We start from the raw sequence: 20,057 nt of genomic DNA, 5'->3' as shown, positions 1-20,057 counted from the left end.
AGCTGGGATTACAGGTGCGTGCCACCATGCCCAGCTAATTTTTGTATTTTTAGTAGAGCCGGGGTTTCACAATGTTGGCCAGGCTGGTCTCGAACTACTGACCTCAGGTAATCTGCCCGCTTCGGCCTCCCAAAGTGCTGGAATTACAGGCGTGAGCCACCACGCCTGGCCAATTTTTTCATTTTTTGTAGAGACAAGGTCTTACTATGTTGCCCAGACTGGTCTTGAACTCCTGGCCTCAAGTGATCCTCCTGCCTAAATTCCTAAAGTGCTGGGATTACCGGCATGAGCCATCATGCCTGGCTTCATGTTCATTTCTTCTTGCTGCTGCAACATAGTTTGCAGTTTCCTACATTTAGTGGCTTAAAACACCACAAATCTACCATCTTACAGTTCTAGGGGCCAGAAACCCAAACTAGGTCTATTAAGGCTAAAGTCAAGGTGTCAGCAGGGCTGCATTCCTTCTGGAGACTCTAATATGTTCCCTTGGCTTTTCCAGCTTCTAGAAGCCACTCCCATTCCTTGGATCATGGCCCCTGTCTCCATCTTCAAAGCCAGAGGTGAAGCATCTTCAAATCTCCCTCTCTTACCTCTGCTTTCATCACCACATCTCCTGCTCCAATTCTGAATCTCCTACTCTCTTTCTTTTATAAAGACCCTTGTGATTGCTGGGCATGGTGGCTCCCACCCAGAATCCCAACACTTTGGGAGGTCAAGGCAGGAGGAACACTTGAGGCCCGAAGTTTGAAACTAGCATGAAAAACACAGTGAGACCCCCCCTCTAGAAAAAAATAAAAATAAATATTAGCCCGACATGGTGGTATGCGCCTGTAGTCCCAGCTACTTGAGAGGCTGAGGTGAGACAATCGATTTAGCCCAGGAGTTTGAGATCAGCCTGGACAACATAACTAAATCTCATCTCTACAAGGACGAGGTGGGAGGATCACTTGAGCTCAGGAATTTGTGGCCAGCCTGGGCAACAAAAGAAGACCCCATCTGGCCAACATGGCCAACCTGGCCACCATGGTGAAACTCTGACTCTACAAAAATGAGCTGGGCATGGGTGACATGCATGTGTAGTCCTAGCTACTTGGGAGGTTGAGATGGGAGGATTGCTTGATCTCAGGAGGCCAAAGCTATAGTGAGCTATGATCACATCACTGCACTCCAGCCTGGATGACACAGGAGATTCTGTCTCAAAAAAAAGAAAAGAAATATATATTTAATCTCTGTCCCTGGTTCCTGGCACAGAGCTTCTAAAGCTCTTACAAAGACCTCAGTGATAGATGTGACAGGAACATCTTTTGTTTTAATATTTGGTCTTGGTCCCAGGTTTCTAACACAAGAGCCTCTAAGAACTTTGGGACCTCCAGCATGGTAAGAATGCATTTGGGGATGTTGTTGAGATGACTGCGTGACTGCAAGCTCCTAAATTTCTTCAAGAGGAGGGCTGATTACCATGCAACCACATGGTAAGAGGCTTGGAACTTTCAGCCTCATGCACTGAACTCCAGGGGGAAGAGGGGCTGGAGACTGACTTAATCACCAACAGCCAAAGATTTTATCAATCATGCTTGCATAATAAAGCCTCCATAAACACCCTGAAAGGGGTTTGCGGAGCTTTCAGGGTTGCTGGACACAGGAGATGCTGGGAGGGTCACATGTTCAACAGAGGGCATGGGAGCTCTGTGTCCCTCCGAACTTAACTTGCCCTGGGTATCTTTCTTTTTTTTGAGACAGGATCAGGCTCTTTTGTCCAAGCTGGAGTGCAGTGGCACAATCTCAGCTTACTGTAACCTAAGCCTCCCCAGTCCCCAGCTCAAGGTATCCTCTCATCTCAGCTTCCCTAGTAGTTGGAACTCTAGGTGCACAACACTACACCTGTTATTTTTTTTTTTTAAATTTTTTATAGAGACAGGTTTTCACCATGTTGCCCAGGCTGGTCTCAAACTCCTGAGTTTAAGCGATCCTCCCACCTTGGCCTCCCAAAGTGCTGAGATTACAGGCATGAGCCACTGCATCCAGCATGCACATCTCTTTCATTGACTGTTTCTGAGATGTATCCTTCACAATGAACCAGTAATAGGAAATGAACTGGCCAGATGTGGTGGCTCACATCTGTAATCCCAGCACTTTCAGAGGCTGAGGTGGGAGGATCACTTGAGACCAGGAATTTGTGGCCAGCCTGGCCAACACAACAAGACCCCATCTATACAAAAAATAAAAGAAACTAGCCAGATGTGGTGGTGCAGGCATGTAGTCTCAGCTACTAGGGAGGCTGAGGTGGGAGAACCACTGGAGCCCAGACAATCAAGGCTGCAATGAGCTATGACTGCACCATTGCACACCAGCCTGGGCAACAAAATAAGACCCTCTCTCTCAGAAAAAAAGAAAATAAACTGTTTTTCTGAGTTCCATAAACTGTTCTAGCGAATTATTAAACCCAAGAAGACAGTTATGGGAACCCCCGATTGGTAACAGGTTGGTCAAAAGTACGGTGACAACTTAGGACTTGCCATTGGCATCTGAGGTGAGGATGGCCTCGTGGGACTGAGCCCCTAACTTGTGGGGTCTGTGCTAACTCCAGGTAGTGTCAGAATAAAGTCATGGGATACCCAGTTAATATCCAGAGCACTGAAGAATTTGGTGTAGAAACTCCATACATACATTCAGTCGGAAGTGTGTGAGTAGAGACAAACATGGGCTTTTCTGTCACCTACCTGCTTAATTGCATAGGAGAGGCAATATGTGGTGCTCATGAACAAAGCAAACATTAAAGTCAGACCAGACCCAACATTTGACTCAGTCTTAATATCCAGGTGAGCCTGCGCAAATCATTCATTATTCCTAAGGTTTTCATCACTCCATTCATAAAATGGGGATAACTGTGGCACCTACATGTGATTCTGTGAGAATTAACGAAATATTATGCTTGGGGTTATTGTGATCATTATACCTGTTCCAAACTATTTGACAAGGACAGTGATGGATGAAGACATCAAAAAATCAGAAACTGCAATGAGGTCTCTCAGGCAAAATTCCATACAAGCAAATTACTGTGTCTACAAAGCATTCCTGCCACACTTAATTCACCATTCCCTGAACAAAATATGCCATCTTCATTGTTCAGGTCTGTACGGTGCTGGTTTCCCTTCCCGGGCAGTTTGCGCTATCCCATCCCAGCCCATTCCCCATCCCTCCACCTCCCCCTTCCCTCCCCACTCTCATACAACTCTTCCTCATCTTTCAGGACTTGGCTTCAATGTCACCTTAACTGGAAGCTTCTCTCACTCTCCAGAAGAGCTTCCCATTGCACTTGATGCATGCACTATTATTTGATCATTTTTAAGTTACAGTCCAAATCTTTTTGTACCTGAATAACATGTTGCCCAGTCAGTCTCTCTTCCTGGATTCAGAAGTCTTTCATGGTAGATCCAGCTGGAAGTGACAAAAAGACATCTTTTGACATAAAGGGATGACACAGACAGACATAAGTTCTTAAATGTCTTAAATGTTATGTGAAAATTAAACAGAATTCAAAGACTTGTGGGGAGCACTTAGGAAGTTACTGGGAATGTCATAAAGGGTTAATTTGTATTTTATTTTATTTTTTGAGACAGTCTCTTCTGTCACCTAGGCTGGAGTTGTGGTGCAATCAAGCTCACTGCAGCCTTGACCACCTGGGCTCAAGTAATCTCACTTAATTTTTATTTGGTTTAAGAAAGTCTTGGTTGAGGGTGGTGGCTTATGCCTGTAATCTCAGCACTTTGGGAGGCTGAGAGAGGTATATTACTTGAGGCCAGGAGTTTGAGATCAGCCTGGGCAATATATTAAGACCCTGCCTCTACCAAAAAACAGAGTGAATGTGTGGAAGACAATTTTTCCACAGACTGGGAGTGAGGGAATAATTTCAGGATGATTCAAGTGCATTACATATATTGTGCACTTTATTTCTACTATTACTACATAGTAATATACAATGAAATGATTCTACAACTCACTATAACGTAGACTCAGTGGGATCTCTGAGCTTGTTTTCCTGCAACTAGACTGTCCATCTGGGGTGATGGGAGACAGTAACAGAATATCAGGCATTAGATTCTCATAAGGAGTACACAACCTAGATCCCTCGCATGCACACTTCACAACAGAGTTTGTGCTCCTATGAGAATCTAATGCTGCTGCTGATCTGACAGGACATGGAGCTCAGGTGGTCATGCAAGCGATGGGAGGGGCTAGAAATACAGATGAAGTTTCCCTTCACTCGCCTGCTGCTCACCTCCAGCTCTGTGGCCCTGTGGTTGGAGACCGCTGCTCAAGTGCATTTGAAAGCATCCATCCCACGCCATTCTTCAGAGTCATCTTTACTGCTGCAGTGGTCAACTTGTAGCACCCCTAAGCTCGTAGGACATATGCTTCAACTGGCATTTCACAATCAACAGTATGTGGCAGCTTGAGTCATTGTGAGCTCACTTCCTGGAAATCACCAGCATCCCATATCCCATTAGCAAGGAGCTCAGCACTGCTCCTTGGATAACCAAACCTATTCCCAAATCCCATCTATGTGCGTCTATCTCCTGGTACCCTTCCTAGCATCAATTCTGTATTTGTAGGAGTCCAATCAGGAGACACAAACCACTCAAAAGTTTAAACTAGAATGAGCAAGATGGCTCACACCTGTAATCCCAGCACTCTGGGAGGCCAAGGTGGGTGGACTGCTTTGAGCTCAGGAGTTTGAGAACAGTCTGGGAAACATGGCGAAACCTCGTCTCTACAAAAAACACAAAAATCAGCTGGGTGTGGTGGCACTTACCTGTAATCCCAGCTACTCGGGAGGCTGAGGCAGGAGAATTGCTTGAGCCTGGCAGGTGGAGGCTGCAGTGAGCAGAGGTTGTGCCACTGTACTCCAGCCTGGGTGACAGTGTGAGACCCGGTATCAAAAAGAAAAAACGTATATATATATATATGTAAATTTAACATAAAAAGTATTAATTTTGGCCAGGCAAAATGGCTCATGCCTGTAATCCCAGCACTTTGGGAGGCCAAGGCAGACAGATCACCTGAGGTCAGGAGTTCGAGACCAGCCTGACCAGCATAGAGAAACCCCATCTCTACTAAAAATACAAAATTAGCTGGGCATGGTGGCACATGCCTGTAATCCCAACTACTCGGGAGGCTGAGGCAGGAGAATCGCTTGAACCCGGCAGGTGGAGGTTGCGCTGAGCCGAGATAGCGCCATTGCACTCCAGCCTGGGCAACAAGAGTGAAACTCCATCTCAAAAAAAAAAAAAAAAAGGTATTAATTTTTACAGAGGATCAGCACAATGAGGGACACACTAGCACAAAGTAAAGACAACTCTAGAGAATACGGAACTAGCAGAGGCCAGGCATTGTGGCTCATGCCTGTAATCCCAGCAATTTGGGAAGCCTAGGCAGGAGGATCGCTTGAGGCCAGGAGTTGGAGACCAATCAGTGCTAAATAGTGAGACTCTGTGTCTACCAAAAAAAAGAGACATTAGCCAGGTGTGGTGGTGGTGCACACCCGTAGTTCCAGCTACTTGGGAGTCTGGGGTGGGAGAAATCCCTTGAGCCTGGGAAGTCTACACTACAGTGAGCCAAGATTGTGCCACTGCACTCCAGCCTGGGCGACAGAGTGAGACCCTGTCTTAGAAAGAAAAAAGAAAAGAAAGTGTTAATCCCCCTATGGGAATCTCCTCTTCTCCTGCCCTCTCTGGAACCTCACTTGTCAGTTCTTCCTCCCACTTTCCTGTATCTTTAACCTATCCCCCACTTTTAGCTCCTTCCCATCATCATTTAAATTACTCAAACTTCTTCTGTTTTAAAAACCTCTCCCTAAACTCAGGGAGAGGTCTCCTGCACACCCATTGAGCCATCTGCTCTCCCTGGTGCCTTCTCTACAGCAGCCTGAGCCATGTCTCTAATCCATGAATCTCATCATGTTACTCCCCCATTTACATCACTTCTCCTTGCCTCAGGGATTAAGTCCAAACTCCTTAACAGCCCCTGCTCTGCCCTGCCTCACTGCTTGCCCCTCTCCATTTCATCTGCTATGGAGTCCAACTGAGCCTCATCTGCCCCTTGAACGCATACTCTTTCTCCTCTGGGAGTCTCTGAAGTGGGTAACATCCTCTGCTTATAATATGCTTCCCCTTAAACCTCTACTCTCTTCCTAGCTAGCTTTGACTCCTCTGTCACTTGTCTGCTTTGGCATCACCTCCTCATAGAAGACTTCTATGACTCCCGAGATTCTCAGGAGCATGGCAGGTGAAGTGCTCCTCCCATGAATGAATGGAGATTAGGGAGTGTGTGTTATTCATGCTTAATTCACCAGTGCTTAGCTGAGTACCTGGCATAAAATAGTTACTGTGGTGGCCAAAGTAATAACCCCCACCGCCACCAATTGCTCATGTCCTATGTTACACAGCACAATTACATAGGAAGGGGGAATTAAGAGTGCAGATAAAATTAATGTTGCTCATCAGCTGACCTTAAAACAAGATTATCCTGGAGTATCTAGGAGAGCCCAGGTAATTACAAGCATTCTTTAAAACTGGAAGAGGGAGGCAGAAGGTTAAGAACCAGAGAAAGTGGGCACAATGGCTCATGCCTGTAATACCAATACTTTGGGAGGCCAGGGTAGGAAAATCCCTTGAGTGCAGTTCAAGGTCAGCCGTGGCAACATACTGAGGTCCCATCTCTACAACAAAATAAAAACAAAATTCACTGAGTGTCACGATGCTTACCTGTAGTCCCAGCTACTGGGAAGGCTGACATGGTAGGATTGCTTGAGCCTGGGAGTTTGAGGCTATAATGAGCCATGATAGGACCACTGAACTCCATCCTGAGTGACAGGGCAAGGTCCTGTTTCTGAAGAAAAAAAGGACATTGGAATCAGGGTCCTCTCCATCCTGAGGTGCCTACAAGGCATCTCTCTCTGCAAATGAGTAAACATCACCCTCCAACTCCTTAGAGTGGAGCAACAGGGAAAACTCCTTCACCTCATTTCTGTGCTGCTTGGGAGGCCTGGACAGCCCAATAACCAGCTCCTTGCTGATGAAGCAATCAGGAAATGGCTCCAGTTGAGCTAAGGAGAATTTGGATCCTTCTTTTGGTTCTCAGTAGGCAGGATAGGGGCCAGGCATGGTGGCTCATACCTGTAATCCTTGCACTGTGGGGGGCCAAGGTGAGAGGATTGCTTGAGGCCAGGAGCTCAAGAACAGCCTGGACGACATAGCAAGACCTGGGTGGCATACACCTGTGGTCCCTACTACTTGGTAGGATGAGGTGGGAGGATTGATCACTTGATCCCAGGAGTTTCAGGCTGCAGTGAGCCATGATCACACCACTGCACTTCAGCCTGGGTGACAGAGCCAGACCATGTCACAAAAAGTTAGAAAGAAAAAAAAAAAGAGAGAGGGAGAGAGACTATACACAGGCACCACCACATTTGGCTAATTTTTAAATATTCTGTAGAGACAAGGTCTTGCTAGGTTGCCCAGGCTAGTCTAAAACTCCTGGCATCAGGCTGGGCATGGTGGCTCATGCTTGTAATCCCAGCACTTTGGGAAGCTAAGGCAGGCAAATCACCTGAAGTCTGGAGTTCGAGACCAGCCTGGCCAACATGGTGAAACTCTGACTCTATCAAAAATACAAAAATTAGCTGGGCAGTAATGGCGTGTACCTGTAGTCTCACCTACTCGGGAGGCTGAGGCAGGAGAATCACTTGAACCTGGGAGGTGGAGGTTGCAGTGGACCCCATCACTGCACTCCACCCTGGGTGACAGAGCGAGACTCTGTCAAAAACAACAACAACAATAACAAAAACAAAAACAACAACAACAAAAAAAACTCCTGGCATCAAGACATCTTCCTGTCTTAGCCTCCCAATGCCCTGGGATTATACTGTTTCCTATAATTGAAGACACTTGTTCTTATACTGCTTTAAGGTATAAAGGAAGAAAAAAAAACAGATAATGGCAAATGTTGGTGAAGGCCGGGCATGGTGGCAGCCTGTAATTCCAGAACTTAGGGAGGCTGAGGTGGGCAGATCACTTGAGGCCAGGAGTATGAGACCAGCCTGGGCAACATGGTAAAATCCCATCACTACAGAAAAATATAAAAATTAGCCAGGCATGGTGGCGTACACCTGTAATTTTCAGCTACTCAGGAGGCTGAGATGAGAGAATCACTTGTGCCTGGGAGGTCAAGGCTGCAGTGAACTGTGATGGCATCATTGCACTGCAGCTTGAGAGACAGAGCAAGCCCCTATCTAGAAAAAAAAAAAATGTCAGTGAAGATGTGGAGGAATTGGAACCCACATACATTACTGGTGGGAACATAAAATTGTGTAACCATTTTGTTTGGGTATTTCTTTTCTTGTCATTTTAATTGGATTTTTAAAAAATCAAGACAGGGTTTCACTATCTTGCCCAGGCTGGTCTTGAATTCATGGGCTCAAGCCATCCTCCTAGCTGAGCCTCCTGAGTAGCTGGGATTACAGGTGTGAGCCATTGCACCCAACTGGTATAGCCACATTAGAAAACAGTCTGGCAGTTTCTCAAAAGGCTAAATGTACAGTCATCCTATAATGCAACAATTTCACTCCTAGGCATATATCCCAGAAAAATAAAAATATATGTCCACACAAAAACTTGTACAACAATCTTCATAGCAGCATTATTCATAATGACCAATACATGGAATACATGGAAACAACCCAAATATCCACCAACTGATGAACAGATAAACAAAATGCAGTGTGTCTCTACCATGGAATACTGCCATAGAAGGAATGAAATATTGATACACACTATGACATAAAGGAACTTTGAAAACACTGTGCTAAGAGGGAAAAAAAGCCACAAAAGATCACATATTGTACAATTCTATTTGTCCAGATTAGGCAAATCTACAGTGACAAAAAAATTAATCAATGGTTGCCTAAGGCTGGGGGCGAAGGTAGGTGGGGAGAGTAGGAGGTAGTGGCTAAGGGGTATGGATTTCTCTATAGGGTAATGAAAGGTTCTAAAAGTGATGTGGTGATCGATGCACAGCTCTGTGAATATTCTAAAACCTACTGAATTGCAGATTTCAATAAATAAAGTGAATGGTATGTGAATATTTTAATAAAGCTATTATTTAAAATAATAATAATAGGGGGCTGGGCACAGGTGGTCATGCCTGCCTGTAATCCCAGCACTTTGGGAGGCTGAGGCAGGAGGATCACTTGAGGTCAGGAGTTTTGAGCCCAGTCAGAGCAACGTGGCAAGATCCCGTCTCTATGATAAAAAATTAGCTGGACATGGTGGCACATGTCTGTAGTCCCAGCTACTTGGGAGACTGAAGTGAGAGAACCGCTTGAGCCCAGGAGTTTGAGGCTACAGTGAACCATGATCATGTCACTGTACTGTAGCCTGAGCAACAGAGCAAGACGCTGTCTCTGAAAAGGAAAGAAAACAAATGCAAGTTTTTATCACTTTGTGAGTGTAGCCAAGTTGGAGGAGAAATAGACAATAATAAAAGAGCACTGAATAATGACGGTGAGTAGCTGGTTAGGCTCAGTTGCTAGCTAAATGGCTTCTAAAAAATTCAATAAAGTTACAGCTCTGGGGACAGTCATGTGGTCAAAGAATGAACGCTAAATTCATTACAATTGCCCATGGTCTTTATTTACATGCCTTCTAGTGAAAAATTCCTAAGTGCCTAAACAGCAAGTCTGCAATGATAGCAGCTGTTTATTAAAGACTACAAAAAAGAAATGGAGGCCGGGCGTGGTTGCTCACATCTGTACTCCTTGAATTTTGGGAGGCTGAGGCAGGCAGACTGCCCGAGGTCAGGAGCTCCAGAGGAGCCTGGCCAACATGGTGAAACCCCATCTCTACTAAAAATACAAAAATTAGCTGGGTATGGTGGCGGGCGCCTGTAATCCCAGCTACTCAGGAGGCTGAGGCAGGAGAATTGCTTGAACCCAGAAGGTGAAGGTTGCAGTGAGCCAAAATCGCACCATTGCACTCCAGCCTGGGTGACAAGAGAAAGACTCTTATCTTAAAAAAAAAAGAAAGAAAGAAAAGAAATGGCATCTTCTTCAAGAATTACATCGTGTTTCATGATAAAGAAGTTCTAATTTTGCATTTGTTCAAGTATTGATGAGATTTAGCCAATATGACACCCATCTTGGATAAAATGCAAACAACACAATTTCATTTTCTCATTAACAAAACCGATTAAGTAGTCTAATATAAATTCTGATCTTATTAAAAACTGATCAGATTTTAAAAATTATGGAATTATGGAGCCAATAAGATGTTACAACCTGTTCCAAGGGGAATTCCAAAATCCACACATATCTGAGACCATCAAGTATGATGAAATATATTTGATTACTATATTGAAAAATAAACTGATTACATAGCCAACAATTGGACAGGGGTCTCCTCATCCACAGCCACACAAACCCGATCATGCAGCTATATGGTTACAAGGCCTACATAGCCTAGAAGGGACTGGTCTGACTTGAGATTTCATTTGTATTTGTATTTTGAGACAGGGTCCCATTCTGTCACCCAGGATGGAGTGCAGTGGTATAATCATAGCTCACTGCAACCTTGACCAACTGGGCTCAAGAGATGCTCCTGCCTCAGCCGCCCCCATACCTGGGAATACAGGCAAGTACCACCATGTCAGGCACTTTTTTCATTTTTGTAGAGAGAGAAGACTTGCTATGTTGCCCAAGCTGGCCTCAAACTCCTCGAATCAAGAGATCTGCCCATCTCAGCCACATGAGTAACTGGGGCCATAGGTACATACCATCATGCCTGGCTATATTTATTTTATTTTTTTAATTTATTTTTTTATTTTTGTAGAGAGGAGGTCTTGCTGTGTTGCCCAGGCTGCTCTCAAACTCGTGGCCTTAAAACATACTCCCATCTCTGCCTCTCAAACTGTTGGAACTATAGGTGTGAGCCACTGTACCTGGCCTGACTTGAGATTTCTTTTATCTAGCATCCTTTACTTGGTAGGATTGGGAAAGGCAGTAGTGTTTTTTAAAATTACTTAATAATTCAATCAGAATCAAACTCAACCTTGACCACTGCCTTCTCTCACAGCCCACATCCAGTCTGTCAGGAAATCCTACTGACTGACTTCAACATGTATCCAGGCTCTAACCATCTCTCACCACCACCGTGAACCCGGTCAGGATCACTATCATCTCCCACCGGGATGTTGCCACAGCTTGGCCCCCATGCTTCTACCCAAATCTTCCCATAGTCTTTCTCAACTTGGCAGCCAGGTCGTGCTTTTAAATCAGGAGACAGATCATGTCGCCTCTCTGCTCAGAAGCCCTCGGTGGTTCCCATTTTAGTCAGAGTAAAAGCCAAAGCCCCAGCAATAGCATCCCAGGGCTTACACGATCTGTACCGATCCCAGCCCAGCAACTTCCTGGCCTCCTCGCTGACTTCGCTCCCTCTATCTCTTTGCTCCACTGGCCTCCTTCCAGAGCCTCAAACACACCAGAGAGTTTCCTCCTAATGCCTTTATCCTGTTGACTCAGCCTACAATGCTCTTCCCTCAGCACCTTGGCCAGCTCCATCACCTGCTTCAAACTTTTGCTCAATATTCACTTATGAGGCCAACCCTGACCACTCTACTTAATACTGCCATCTGTCCCCATTCCCACCATGCTCATTTCTTTCTTTCTTTTTGAAACAAGGTCTTGCTTTATTGCCCAGGCTGGAGTACACTGGTGCAATCACAGCTCACAGCAACTTCAACCTCCCAGGCTTAAACAATCCTCCCGCCTCAGCCACCCTAGGAACTGAGACTACAGCTGCATGCCACAACACATGGCTTTTTTTTTTTTTTTTTTTTTTTTTTGAGACGGAGTCTCGGTCGCCCAGGCTGAAGTGTAAGGGTGCGATCTTGGCTCACGGCAATGTCTGCCTTTTGGGTTCAAGTGATTCTCTGCCTCCAGAGTAGCTGGGATTACAGGCACCCACCACCACACCTGGCTAATGTTTGTATTTTTAGTAGAAATGCGGTTTCACCATCTTGGCTAGGCTGGTCTTGAACTTCTGACCTCGTGATCCACCCTCCTCGGCCTCCCAAAGTGCTGGGATTACAGGCGTGAGCCACTGCGTCTGGCCTTTTAAAAAATTTTTTTTTAGATATGAGGTCTCATTATGCTGCCCAGGCTGGTCTTAAGCTCCTGGGCTTAAGCGATCCTCCCACCTCAGCCTCCTAAAGTTCTGGGATTACAGGCGTGAGCAACTGTAACATGAGGTCCCAGCTTCATGTTCATTTTTTGTTGTTGCTACAACAAAGTACCCTACATTTAGTGGCATCAAACACCACAAATCTACCATCTTACAGTTCTGGGGGCCAGAAGCCCAACTAGGTCTATTAAGGCTAAAGTCAAGGTGTCAGAGGGGCTGCACTCCTTCTGGGGGAGGCTCTAGACAGAATGTGCTCCTTTGCCTTTTCCAGCTTCTAGAAGCCACCCCCATTCCTTGACTTACCTTGTGACTCCATATTCAAGGCCAGAAGTGCAGCATCTTCAAATCTCCCTCTCTGACCTCTTCTTCCATTACCACATCACTTTCTCTAATTCTGACTCTCCTACCTCCTTCTCTTATAAAGACCCTTGTGATTGGTGGGTATGGGGGCTCCCATCTGTAATCCCAACATTTTGGGAGGCCAAAGAGGAAGGATTGCTTGAGGCCAAGAGTTAGAGATCAGCCTGGGGAAAATAGGAAGACCCTGCCTTTACAAAATTAAAATTAAAATCAGCTGGACATGGTGATGCACGCCTGTAGTTCCAGCTACTGGAGAGGCTAAGGTGGGAGGATTGCTTTAGCCTAGGAGGTCAAGGCTGCAGTGAGCTATGATCACATCACTGCACTCCAGCCTCAGTGGCAGAGTGAGACTCTGTCTCCAATATAAGAAAAGAAATATACATTTGGTCTCTGCCCCTGGTTCCTGGCATAGAGCTTCCAAAGCTCTTATAAAGCCCTTCATGACAGAGGTAATAGGAGCATTTTCTGTTTTGATATTTAGTCTTAGTCCCAGGTTCCTGACACAAGGGCCTCTAAGGTCTTTCAGATCTGCAGCATGGTAAGAATGCATGTGGGATGCTGTTGAGCTAACAGGGTGGCTGCAAGCTCCTAGACTGCTTCAGGAGGAGGGCTAGCTGCCAGAGAAAGCAACCACATTTTTTTTTAAAAACAGAGTTTGGCTCTTGTAGCCCAGGCTGGAGTGCAATGGCACAATCTCAGCTCACTACAACCTCCACCTCCCGGGTTCAAGCAATTCTCCTGCCTCGGCCTCCCGAGTAGCTGGAATTATAGGGATGTGCCACAACGCCTAGCTAACTGTTGTTATTTTTAGTAGAAACAGGGTTTCACCATGTTGGTCAGGCTGGTCTCAAACTCTTGACCTCAAGTGGTCCATGTGCCTCAGCCTTCCAAACTGCTAGGATTACAGGAGTGAGCCACCGCACCTGGCCCCAACCACATTTTTTGAGGCTTGGAACTTTCAGCCTCACCTGCTGAACTTAACTACCAATGGCCAATGATTTTATCAATCATGCCTCCATAAACACCCAAACAGCAGGGTTTGGAGAGCTTCTGTGTTGCTAAACACAAGGAGGTCCTGGGAGGGTAGTGTGCCCAACAGAGGGCATGGAAGCTCTGTGCCCCTCCCCACTTACCTTGTCCTGTGCATCTCTTTCATTGGCTGTTCCTGAGATGGAGCCATTACATTGAGCCAGTAATAGAAAATAAGGTGGCCAGATGCGCTGGCTCATGCCCGTAATCCCAGCACTTTGGGAGGCAGAGGTGGGCGGAATCACTTGAGCCTAGGAATTTGAGACCAACCTGGGCAACATAAGAAGACCCCATCTATACAAAAAATAAAAGAAATTAGCCAAATGAGGTGGTGGGAACCCTGTAATTCCAGCTACTTGAGAGGCTGAAGCAGGAGAATCACTTGAGCCCTGGAGGTTGAGGCTTCAATGAGCTATGATTGCACCACTGCACACCAGCTTGGACAACAGAGCGAGGCCCTGTCTCTTAAAAAGAAAAGAAAAAAAACCTGTTTTTCTAAGTTCTGTGAGTTGTTCTAGTAAATAATTAAACTCAAGAAGAGGGTCATGGGAAACCCTGATTTCTAACTGGTTGGTCAAAATACAGGTGACAACCTAGGACTTGCAACTGGCATCTGAAGTGAGGGTGGTCTTGTGGGACTGAGCCCCTAACCTGTGGGTTCTGTGCTAACTCTAGGTAGTGTCAGATTGGAATTGTGGGATACGCGGTTGATATCCAGAGAGTTGGAGAACTGGTGTAGAAACTCTGCACACACATTTGGTCAGAAGTCTGTGAGTAGAGAGAAACGTGTTGCGGGAAGTCAGGGACCCCAAACAGAGGGACTGGCTGAAGCCACGGCAGAAGAACATAAATTGTGAAGATTTCATGGACATTTATTAGTTCCCCAAATTACTACTTCTATAATTTCTTAGGCCTGTCTTTACTGCAATCTCTGAACATAAATTGTGAAGATTTCATGGACACTTATCACTTCCCCAATCAATACCCTTGTGATTTCCTATGCCTGTCTTTACTTTAATCTCTTAATCCGGTCATCTTCGTAAGCTGAGGATGAATGTCCCCGCAGGACCCTGTGATAATTGCGTTAACTGCACAAGTTGTTTAAACAATATGAAACCTGGGCACCTTGAAAAAAGAACAGGATAACAGCAATTTCAGGGAACAAGGGAGATAACCTTAAACTCTGGCTGCCTGTGGGCCGGGTGGAACAGAGCCATATTTCTCTTCTTTCAAAAGCAAATAGGAGAAATATTGCTGAATTCTTTTTCTCAGCAAAGAACATCCCTGAGAAAGAGAATGCATCCCTAAGGGGAGGCCTCTGAAATGGCCGCTTTGGGGACGGCTGTCTTTTACAGTTGTAGATAAAGGATGAAATAAGCCCTGGGTTCGCATGGCGCTCCCAGGCTTATCAGGACAAGGAAATTCCCGCCTAATAAATTTTGGTCTGATGGCTTGTCTGCTCTCAAACCCTTTCTCCTGATAAGATGTTATCAATGACAATGCGTGCCCGAAACTTCATTAGCAATTTTAATTTCGCCCCGGTCCTGTGGTCCTGTGATCTTGCCCTGCCTCAATTTGCCTTGTGATATTTTATTACCTTGTGAAGCATGTGATCTCTGTGACCCATACCCTATTCGTACACTCCCTCCCCTTTTGAAAATCACTAATAAAAACTTGTTAGTTTTGCGGCTTGGGGGGCATCACGGAACCTGCTGATGTGTGATGTCTCCCCTGGACACCCAGCTTTAAAATTTCTCTCTTTTGTACTCTTTCCCTTTATTTCTCAGACCGGCTGACACTCAGGGAAAATAGAAAAGAACCTACATGAAATATCAGGGGTGAATTTCCCCGGATATCACATGGGCTCTTCTCTCACCTGTCTACCTGCTTAACTTAATAGGAGAGGCAATGCATGGTGCTCATGAACAAGGCAAGCATTAAAGTCAGACCAGACTAACATTTGACTCAGTCCTAATATTCACGTGAGCTTGGGCAAATCGCTCATTAACGCCAAGTCTTCATCATTTTGTGCATATAATGGGGATAACTGTGGCACCCACCTGTTTTTGTGAGAATCAATGAAATATTATGCTTGATGTTATTGTGATCATGATACTATCTGACAAGGGCAGTGATGCATGATAACATCAAAAAATTAGAAACTGTAATGAGGTCTCTTGGGCAAAATTCCATACAAGCAAATTACTGTCTCTACAAAGCATTTCTGCCACACTTAATTCACCATTCCCTGAACAAAATGTGCCATCTTTATTGTTCAGGTCTGTATAGTGCTGGTTTCCCTGCCTGGGCAGCTCACTCCATCCCATCCCAGCCCAATCCCCATCCCTCCACCTCCCCCTTCCCTCCCCACTCTCATACAACTCTTCCTTATCTTACAGGACTTGGCTTCAATGTCACCTTAACTGGAAGCTTCTCTCCCTCTCCAGAAGAGCTTCCGATTGCACTTGATGCATGCACTATTATTTTATCATTTTTGAGTTACAGTCCAAGTCTTTTTGTACCTGAATAACATGTTGCCCAGTCAGTTTCTCTTCCTGGATTCAGAAGTCTTTCATGGTAGGTCCAGCTAGAAGTGACAAAAAGACATTTAAAAAAAAAAAAAAAAAAAGAGGGATGACACAGACAGACATCAGCACTTAAAAGTTTTAAATGATACGTGAAAAACAAAATTTAAGGGCTTCTAGGAGAAATGTAGGAGGGAAGGTGTTACTGGGAAAGATGATAGAAGGTTAATTTTTATTTTATTTTTAGAGAAAGGGTCTTGCTCTATCGCCTAGGCTGGACTGCAGTGGTGCAATCACAGTTAACTGCAGCCTCAACCTCCAGGGCTTGAGCAATATTCCCATCTAATTTTTATTTTGTTTAAGAAATGCAGTCTTGCTCTTAGCAAAGCTAAAGTGCAATGGTGTGATCATAGCTTACTGCAGCCTCAACCTTCTAGACTCAAGTGATCCTCCAGTCTTAGCCTCCCCAGTAGCTCGGACTACAGGTGTGCACTGCAACGTGTAGCTCTTTTTTTTTTTTAATTTTTAGTAGAGACAAAGTGTCACTATGTTGACCAGGTTGGTGGTGATCTCCTACACTCAGGCAGTTCTCTCACCTCAGCCTTGCAAAATGCTGGGATTACAGGTGTGAGCTGCCACACCTGGCTGAGGGGGTTAATTTTTAATTATATAAAGAGCTCAAAGCAAATATTAGAAGGAGCCTAAATGCCTCCAGCAGTTGACTGGTACTGGTAAATTGTGATACATCCATATAATAAAATATTATGCAACCATGAAAAGGATTAAGATAGATCAATAGGTATTGGCACAAATGTCCACGAAATATGAAAATATGAAGTGATGTTCAATCACCATGTACGTATCTTGAAGGATATGGCCCATTTTCTCAACTGCAATTATTTCCTGAGATAAGATTATGGGTCTAAAGAGTGAAGGACATTTTTCACTTATTTAAAAGTATTTATTATTTTTATAATTTAATAAAAGATTAAACAGATCATTGAATTAGTAGACAAAATAACTCTATAAATAAATGGAAAAGACACAGATACCCCAGGCATGGTGGCTCATGCTTATAATACCAGTACTTTGGGAGGGGGTGGTGGGGGGATTGCTTGAGGCCAGGAGTTCCAGACCAGCCTAAGAAACAAAGCAAGACCTCCTCTCTAGTAAAAATAAAAAAATAAAAATAGTTGGCCAGGCATAGTGGCATGTGCCTATAGTCCCAACTACTGAGGTGGAAGGATCACCTGAGCCTAGGAGGTCAAGGCTGCAGTGAGTTGAGACTGTGCCACTACACTGAAGCCTAGGAGACAGAGCGAGACTTCATCTCAAAAAAAAAAAAAAAGGACAATAAAGAAATAAAGCTAATAAGCTAACATAAGGAAAGACAAAATATGTGACAAATAGGCTGGGCACATGGCTCACAGCTGTAATCAAGCACTTTGGGAGGCCAAGGCGGGTAGATCACGAGATCAGGAGTTCGAGACCAGCCTGATCAACATGGTGAAACCACGTTTCTACTAAAAATACAAAAATTAGCCAGGCATGGTGGCATGTGCCTGTAATCCCAGCTACTCAGGAGGCTGAGGCAGGAGAATCGCTTGAACCTGGGAGGCACAGGTTGCAGTGAGCCGAGATCACACCACTGCACTCCAGCCTGGTCGACAGAGCGAGACTGCGTCTCAAAAAAGAAAAAAGAATGGGTGACAAAGTAATAATATGAGGTCTTTCATTTATCACACAGAAAATAACTTGTTAAATTATAATACCTGTGTGGGTGAAGGTGCAGTGAAATGGCCATTTTCTTGTAGTATTAGTGGTGTTTAAAATGTATATAAGCCTTCCAGCATAAAGCTTGGAAATTTTTTTTAAATCATACAGACAGTGACTCATTATACTGCCTCCCCCAACTCCTGGCCTCAAGCAATCCTCCCACCTCAGCCTCCCAAAGTGCTGGAATTACAGGCTGACAGCCACCATGCCTGAAAGCTTTGCAATTTACATCAAGGGTAATAAGAATGCTCATGCCCTGTGACTCACAGTAATCTCACTTCTGGAAATTTCACCTTTCGATATAATTCAACCTAAACAAAAGGTCATATGCACAAACACAGTGAAAATCTGGGAGTAATTTTTTTCTCTTTTTTAAAAAAAATATGGAATGCTTCACAAATTTGCATGTCATTCTTTCACAGAGGCCGTGCCAATCTCTCTATTGTTCTAACTTAAGTATGTGTGCTACTGAGGCAAGCATGAGTAATTTAAGATAGAGTGGTTAAGTGAAATAAGGAAGAATTATGGAGAATTAAAAAATCTATGCTATTTATAGGCACCTAGTAACAGCTCAGTAAATATTAGCTGCTACTATTATTATTTTTATGGTAATTTCACTCAATTAAAAACTGTCATTAAAAATTACCATTGTCATGGAACATAATGTCTCCTACTGTATAATTGTAAAAACAGATACAATTTGTCCCTTGGTATATGGGGGGATTAGTTCCAGCTCTCCCATTTCTGTGTATACCAAAATCCACGCATACTCAAGTTTTCGAAGTCAGTCCTGTGGAATCCACATATAACACAAATGGGAAAATTAGTGAGGTGTGGTGACAAGCACCTGTAGTCCCAGCTACTTGTGAGGCTGCGGCAGGAGGATTGCTTGAGCCCAGGAAGTTGAGGCTGCAGTGAGCCATAATTGCACCACTGCACTCCAGTCTGGGCAACAGAGTGAGACAGAAGGTTGACTTTTTAATAGAATTTTTCTGTTCACTTGAAGATATGGTCAGGATTGTGGCATATGAAAATTCTTCATAAAATAACTATCTAATCCAATTAATGCTGGAATTGGGAACAGCAGAAGTGTCATCTCAGAGCTACTCACAATGAAAGGTGATGTCTGGGGCTCAGGTGTGTTGAGGTCCCCATGCCTGGACTATGGGTGCTGAGTGGGATTTACTTGTCCATCCATTTTCTATATTCCAGCACTGGGAAACTAGGGTTTATCCATCTTGATAAGATGTCATTTAAATTCCACTTCGCAAGAACCACAAATGGAAGAAAGGCCATGAAACCGCAGGACAGTACTTGTTCTCAAGGGAATCTTCAGCTTAGGTGGCTCTGTAAGAGAGAAATTACATTGTTGAAAAATCGTCGCAGGTCAGGTGAGGTGGCTCATACCTATAATCCCAGCCCACTGGGAGACTAAGGCAGGAGGATTCCGTGAGGCCAGGAGTTCAAGACCAGCCTGAGCAACACAGTGAAACCTCATCTCTACAAAAAATTAGAAAATGAACTGGGTGCGGTAAAACATTCGTATAGTCCCAGCTACTCTGGAGGCTGAAATAGGAGGATCGCTTGAGCCCAGGAAGTGGAAGCTGCAGTGAGCTCTGATCTCACCACTGCACTCCAGCTTGGGTGACAGAGTGAGACCCTGTCTCAAGACACACACAAACACACACACACCCCCAATCTCAGTCTGTCCAGCCTTGACTAATCAAAAGGGCCTTCTGGTTACAGAAGAGGTATGCTCTTTTGTAGGACAGGGAGAGACCAGCAAGCTTGTTCACAGACTTTTCCTCATCCTCTGCTTAGTTTTCCAAGAACCCTCACAGTGGAAATGGAGTCTCTGGGAAAATGACCTAAATCTTTGGGTTACCAGGGGAGAAATATGCCTCCTTTGTCAATTAATAAATGGAACATCTGCCTTAAAATCCAGGGAGTTCTGCTAGAATGAATCACTCCCTTAAGACCCTGACCAATGCATGGAACATGAAAAACTGAAGTTTAACTGGGCGCGGTGGATCACGCCTGTAATCTCAGCACTTTGGGAGGCTGAGGCGGGCAGATCACCTGAGGTCAAAAGTTCTAGATCAGCCTGGCCAACATGGTGAAACCCCGTCTCTAC

General features: G+C 44.7%; 1 non-coding gene across 1 annotated transcript; it reads right to left on the bottom strand.

Annotated features, from left to right (window-relative positions):
• Window positions 1–18,300: 18,300 nt before the first annotated feature.
• LOC129138558 (U6 spliceosomal RNA) lies at window positions 18,301–18,404 on the bottom strand. Its single transcript, XR_008541885.1, has one exon. It is a non-coding gene; the product is annotated as a U6 spliceosomal RNA (small nuclear RNA).
• Window positions 18,405–20,057: the final 1,653 nt, after the last annotated feature.

Source organism: Pan troglodytes, chromosome 1 (assembly GCF_028858775.2).
Source record: "Pan troglodytes isolate AG18354 chromosome 1, NHGRI_mPanTro3-v2.0_pri, whole genome shotgun sequence".
NCBI classification, from domain to species: Eukaryota; Metazoa; Chordata; class Mammalia; order Primates; family Hominidae; genus Pan; species Pan troglodytes.
Note: the sequence above shows the minus strand (reverse complement) of the source record. Positions and strands in the feature narration are given on the sequence as shown.